Source organism: Rutidosis leptorrhynchoides, chromosome 9 (genome assembly GCF_046630445.1).
Source record: "Rutidosis leptorrhynchoides isolate AG116_Rl617_1_P2 chromosome 9, CSIRO_AGI_Rlap_v1, whole genome shotgun sequence".
Lineage (NCBI taxonomy): Eukaryota > Viridiplantae > Streptophyta > Magnoliopsida > Asterales > Asteraceae > Rutidosis > Rutidosis leptorrhynchoides.
In genome coordinates this window covers 330,033,207-330,040,770 of record NC_092341.1, presented here as the reverse complement: position 1 = coordinate 330,040,770, position 7,564 = coordinate 330,033,207, and positions in this window count along the sequence as shown.

Genomic DNA, 7,564 nt, shown 5'->3' with positions numbered 1-7,564 from the left:
TCATCCTCTCTTGTTGTCTCTGTGTCAACCTCAAATTCAACTGATTCTTTTTCTTTTGGTGTTGAGTTGAAGTCCTTGTACAATTCTGCTTCATTAAAGGTGGTATGTTTACTTCTGATAACATGTTTTCCCTTGTTATCCCATAACCTGTAACCCATGTCATCTCCCCCATAACCAATGAACACGTACTTCTTTGCTTTTGCATCAAGTTTGTCACCATCTTTATTAATATCATATGCACTGCACCCAAACATTTTTAGATGCTCATAACTGATTGCTTTACCCCTCCATTCTTCTTCGGGTATTTTGAAATCAAGCGGAGCTGATGGAGAACGGTTGATCAAATAAGCGGCAGTGCTTACTGCATCAGCCCATAGAGTCTTTGGTAGCCCACAATTAAGTCTCATGCTACGTGCTCTCTCATTTAAAGTACGATTCATTCTTTCTGCAACTCCGTTTTGTTGTGGAGTACCTGGAACCGTCTTGATCATCCGAATGCCATGATCAGCACAATAGTTAACTAATTCGGTGCTGATGTATTCTCCTCCATTATCCGACTTCAAGCATTTTACCTTCAAATCACAAGATAATTCAACAGCAGATTTCCATTTCTTAAAAGCTTCAAATACATCAGATTTATTTTTAAGAAAGTAAACCCATACCTTGCGTGTTGAATCATCGATGAAAGTAACATAATAGTGTGCTCCTCCCAATGAAGAAACAGGAGTTGGCCCGAACACATCTGTGTGTACTAGCACCAACTTCTGAGCCTTTAAAGTTCTGCCTGCTTTTGCAAAGGTGACCTTCTTCTTCTTTCCTAGAACACATGACTCGCAAAAGTCCTATTCAACTCTCTTTAGACCAGGAATTTTACCATTAGACACTAGAATTTTCATTCCTTTGTCACTCATGTGACCTAAACGTTGGTGCCACTGACTGGTTAAGCTTCGATCATTGGAAACTGCATTAACTTCATTAGCTGGAACTTCTTCCATATAAATAGTGCCTCTCTTCTTACCCTTGGCTATTACTAAGTTCCCCTTTATTACTTTCCACTGACCTTCACCAAATAGCACACTATATCCTTGATCATCAAGCTGTCCAACAGAGATTAGTTTCTTCTTTAGGCCAGGAATAACTCGGACATTTTCCAAGGTCCAATTAGTGCCCAAAGAGGTCTTCAGCTCTAAGTCTCCAATCCCTGTAATGTCAAGACAATGATCATTAGCCAAACGAACTTTACCAAGGTTACTTGTTTCATAGATTCTTCATCAAATGTGGACTTGGGGTAGCATGAAACGATGCTTCTGAATCCATAACCCATGCATCAATTGTATTCTCAATGCAGCAAACAAGGACGTTATCATAATCATCTGTTGCAACTGCAACATTAACTTCCTTTGGCTTTGATGATGTTATTGGCTTAGTGCACTGGTTTCTGAAGTGCCCAGTCTCCTGACAATTCCAACACTTAATATCATTCCTCGTTCTCGACACACTCCTCCTTCTTGACTTTGACCTGCCCCTGGTGGTGTTACTTCTGCCTTTTCTCCTACCCCTCTCTTCTGTGCTCAGCAAGTTTCCTGATGGTTCTCCTGAACTCTTTCTTCTTATATCTTCTCCAAGAATAAAATCACGAATGCTCTCAAACTTTAGCTTTGAGGACTCTGTGGATCCACTGATAGTTGTGACTGAACCTAACCAGCTTTCAGGTAACGAAGATAATAATAGAAGAGCTTTAACTTCGTCATCGAACTTGATATCAACTAACAGTAACCGAGAGATAATATTGTTGAAGTTATTAACATGATTTGTTACTGAAGAACCTTCTTTCAACCTGGTGTTTACTAACTGTCTGATCAAAAACACTTTGTTAGAAGCAGACGGCTTCTCATACATATTTGCTAAGGTCTTCATCAAACCATGTGTCGTGGTTTCATTCACAATATTAAAGGCAACACTTTTTGTCAACGTGAGTCTGACAACTGCTAGGGCTTTCCTGTCAAGTGTTTTCCACTCGTCGTCTTTCATTCCTTCTGGTTTATTCTCATTCAAGGCATCGATCAGATCCTTCTGACATAACAAATCTTCAACCTGCATCTTCCACCACCCAAAATCTTGCCCATCAAACTTGTCGATTTTGATCCTTCCTTCTTCTGCCATTGTAAAAAAATTATTGGATCTGAGAACAACAGCAATCTGATCTGTAACAGTAGTAGTAGATCTATAATAGCAGAGTCTGGTGACGGCTAGGGTTGATCTGGATCTGTAACAGCAGAGTCTGGTGGCGGTTAGGGTTGATCAGCAGAGTCTGGTTGCGACAAGGGTTTAGCAACTGCAATCTAATCTGCAATCTGATCTGTAACAATAGAGTCTGGTGGCGGCTAGAGTTGATCAGCAGAGTCTGGTGGCAGCTAGGGTTTAGCACCTGCAACCTGATCTGTAAAAACAGCAACAACAGCAGCAGCGACTGGATCTGTAACAGCAACAGCTATGATTGACGGCTAGGGTTGGAACCTGAGCTCTGATACCAGTTGTTAAGGCTAGGATCTGCCTTCTATCCGAGTAGAACCCTAATCGATTAAGCAATCACAAACACAATAGTCGAAAATATAAACACAGAATAAAAGAACACGAGAATTATAATGGTTCAGTTTCTAGGTGAAACCTACATCCACTTTGGAACTAGAGAGTATTTTATTAATTTGGAGGTGATGATTTACAAGTACAATGAGAGACTATATATAGACTATGAAAGAACAATAAAAGTCGGCCCAACCAATTAGGGTTGGCCAGACCTTGACTTGGTCACCAAGTAAACTCCTAGGCCGGTTCTTATTGGGCTTAAATACCGACGCCTACATCTCAACAATTTGAACAAAAATTACATTTTTACTACGCACGTAAATATAATATAATATTTAATTAATTCTAAAGATTAAATATATTATATATTAAATAATATATAAACTTATATGTAATATGTAATACGAGTAGTGTCGGTAGGTTTAATTAGTTGATCATGGTGTGTTAGGTGAGGCCAAGTCTATTTAATCGAGTGTTTTAGTTTTCGGTGATTAATTTTCATCAAACATTACTCCGTATCATTTACTTATTTATTTTATTTATTTATTAATTTTATTATTAAGAGATTATTATGATATTATTATTAGTAGTATTAGGAGCGATAATATTATGTATTAAACATAAAATACTACGACGAGGTTCTGCCCGCGTGAGTTCAAATTGAGTTTTTCGAGTAGGATAGGGCTAAGGATATTATGGGTTATAGCTATGGAGATGGGTATGATTCATGGGTGTTGTTCGTGAGGTCAATCTAGTGTTTGTCGTCTCCGTTGCGTCTACGTACTTTCCTGCAATATTGAATCTCAATATTGATACGTAAGCACTCATAATTAAATTTTTACATATTAATAGTGTATCCCTGACTGGTGCTCGAGTATATAGAATTATGCATGCTTGTACTATTGATATTGCCCTTAGATAGATTATGTTGAATCTTGAATTAGTTATACCGGCGGTTGAGATAAGGTATAAGATATGCATGTCCTTGGAAAGCTAGCGAAAAATTAAGAACTTTTCCTTTAGATATCGAATGGTTTCGATGAACAGATTAGAAGTTATAGTCAACTGAATTTTTGTATTATTATTAAAAATGATTATTTTTATCGTCGTTATTATCGTCGTTCTAGTTTTTATCAAATTATTATTATGATTATTATTGTTATTATTATTGTTATTATTATTATTATTGTTATCCATAAAATGTATTATCAATAAAAATTGTTGCTTTTATTATTATTACTAACGTTATTATCGTTAAAGTTATAATTAGTATTATTATTATTATCATTAAAATAGTTATTAGTATTATCCTTATCATAATATTTATTATTATTAGTATTATTATATTTAAAAACTAATATTAGTAACACTTAATTATTAAAATTACTATTATTGTTATTTAAATGAACACGATATAAAAGACGATTTAAAAACTTTTAACAAAAATTAATTAGGAAATAATAAGTATGAGTATCATGATGAAATTTAAATATCGTAAGATATTGATTTAGATAAAATTATCATTTTTCATTATTTTTATCACTATTATTATTAAAAGTACTATTAATATTAAAACTATCATTCTTACAAAATTATTATTTTATATCATTATTATTATAAAATTTCATAATTTTTATTATCATAATATCATTTTTAGTAAATATAAAAATTGATATTTTTATCAATAGAATAATAATAATTATTATTACAAAATAATACAACTTTTACTTATTATTACTGTCAATGTTATTTTATCAAATAAATATGTAATACAAATAATATAAATTACCTTAATAAAACCTATCATAATATTTTATGACATTAAATGAACTTTATAAATTTTGTTACTTAAGATATATGAAAGTATATTTTTATTATAATAAATGAATTATATTATTTACTATAATAAAATCTTTTAAAAATATAAAACGATGATATTTAAACTATATAATAATCATGTATAAATTTTGGAAAACATTTTGAGTCAAATTGACTTTTATTTACTTTTGCATATTAGTCTCGAGCATTAGGATTGTGGTACACTATGACTTGACCTAATTGGTTAGACAAGTAATGACCAACACATAAATATATAATTAATATAGGTTCATGAATCCAAGGTCAACTTTGCACTTGTTCAATGACGTTATATGTATTTTTACTACGAAATACAGTATGGTGAGTTTCATTTGACTTTTTACCCTTTATATTTTTGAGCTGAGAATACATGCGCAATTTTTATAAATGTTTTACGAAATAGACACAAGTAATTGAAACTACATTATATGGGTAAATGATCGAAGTCTAATATGCCCCTTTTGCTTGGTAACCTAAGAATTAGTAAACCGATCTACTAATTGACGCGAATCCTAAAGATAGATCTATTGTGACAACCCAGAAATTTCCAACCAAATTTAAACTTTAATCTCTATATGTTTCCGACACGATAAGCAATATTTGTTAAGTTAAATTTCAAGAATTTTAAACTATGTTCATACATTCATTCAACCTCGACCAAGTTCCAACGATTCACGAACCATTAAACGAATATGATTATATATGTATATTTGTATATATATTATAACTTGAAACGTAAACAAAATATTAGATTAAATACTTTATATGATTGTATCTGTTTCAAAATATTTATCAATGGAATTAGAAGATAAGATCAAATGATTGAATTATCAGATATATTGAATTATGATTACAAGTCTCTGTTGAAAGGCCCACGTTGATTTGAGAAATCTTTCCATTTTAACAATATTCAAAAAATGGTAAAGTGATTTATAAATAAGAAAAAATTGTCAATCATTGAGAACTAGACAAAGGATAGTGGAAGATTGAATCTCATAAAGACTCGATTGATCTATTTAGTTTCAAACGTACAAAAACGTTTTCAGTTTAAAAAGAACTTTATTATTAAAACGTATATAACTTTTATAAATATCTAGAACCACTTTTGACAACTCATTACTTAACTAGTATGATAAAGATAACGATATTTATATTTTATTTTATTAAATATATATAACGATTTAAATTAATATTATATATATTTATACGCGTATTATACATACATAGTTTTATACTTTTACTATACTTAAACTTTACCTTTACTTTATTTTTACTTTAATTTAACTTTAATAATTCACTTTAATAATTCATACTTTAATAATTCACTTTAATAATTCATACTTTAATAATTCACTTTAATAATTCATACTTTAATAATTCACTTTAATAATTCACTTTAATAATTCATACTTTAATAATTCACTTTAATAATTCAAAAATCTATTATAAATAGAATTCAATAGGTTTCATTATTTCATAGAAACTTGAAAATATTTTTCTCTAAACTCTCTCAATCGATTTACATATATATATTTACTCCGTATTATTTCAAGATATTATTAGTATACATAAAATATTACGACGGAGTGTTGTCCGAGTGGTTTCGAAATTGCTTTTCGAGTAGGATAGGATTAAGGAAATTATGGGTTATAGCTATGGAGGTGATTGAGTATGGTTCATGGGTATGCTCGTGAGGTCAATATAGTGTTTATCATTTCCGTTGCGTCTACGTACCTTTCCTGTAATATTGAATCTCAATATTGATACGTGAGTACTCATAATTTAACTTTTACATACTAATAGTGTATCCCTGACTAGTGCTCGAGTATTTAGGATTATGCATGCTTGTACTTTTGATATTGCCCTTCGACAGGTTAGGTTGAATCTTGAATTAGTTACATTTGAGGTTGAGATAAGGTATAAGATATGCATGTCCTTGGAAAGCTAGCGAAAAATTAAGAACTTTTCCTTTAGATATCGAATGGTTTCGATGAACGGATTAGAAGTTATAATCAATTGAATTTTCGATTTTTTTATTAAAAATGATTATTATTATCGTCGTTTTTATCGTCGTTCTAGTTTTATCTTATTATTATGATTATTATTATCTTTATCAATAAAAGGGATTTATCATTCAAAATTGTTATTTTTTTTATTATTACTATCGTTATTATCGTTAAAGTTATAATTAGTATTATTATTATTATTATCCAATTATTATTATTATTATTATTATTATTATTATTATTATTATTATTATTATTATTATTATTATTAGTATTATTATTATTATCATTATTAATATATATATTATTATTTAAAAATGGTTATTGTTATTGTTATTATTATTATTACTATATTATCATTAAGATAATTATTAGTATTATCGTTAATAATGTTATAGTAACTATCATTATTAATATTAGTGTAATTAAAACAAATATTTGTAACACCTAATTATTTTGATTACTATTATTATCATTATTATGAACACGATATAAAAGACGATTAAAAGCTATTAAACGAAACGATTAGGAAATAATGAGTAAGAGTATCATGATGAAATTAAAATATTATAAGATATTGATTTAGATAAAATTATCGTTCTTATTATTTTTATCATTACTATTATTATTAAAAGTATCGTTAGTATTAAAACTATCATTTTAACAAAAATTATCATTTTAATAGAAATGTCATTGTTACTATAAAATATCATTATTATTATTATTTTAAATAGAATTATTATTTTAAAGATAATATTAAAAATTATCGTAAATATTAAAGTTATCATAATTAGAATTATCGTTTTATCATAATGTCATCTTAGTAATTATAAATATTGATATTTTTATAATAATAATTATTATTACAAAATAATACAACTTTTACTTACTATCATTATAGATATTATTTTATCAAATAAATATGTGATACAAACATATTTTACTACGTGTAATAACTTACTTTAATAATAACTATCATATTATCTTTATGATATTAAATGAACCCTATAAATTTTATTACTTAATATATATAAAAGTATATTTTATTATATAAATTTAATATAAAATTTTATTTATTAATAAATAAATTATATTATTTACTCTAATAAATCTTT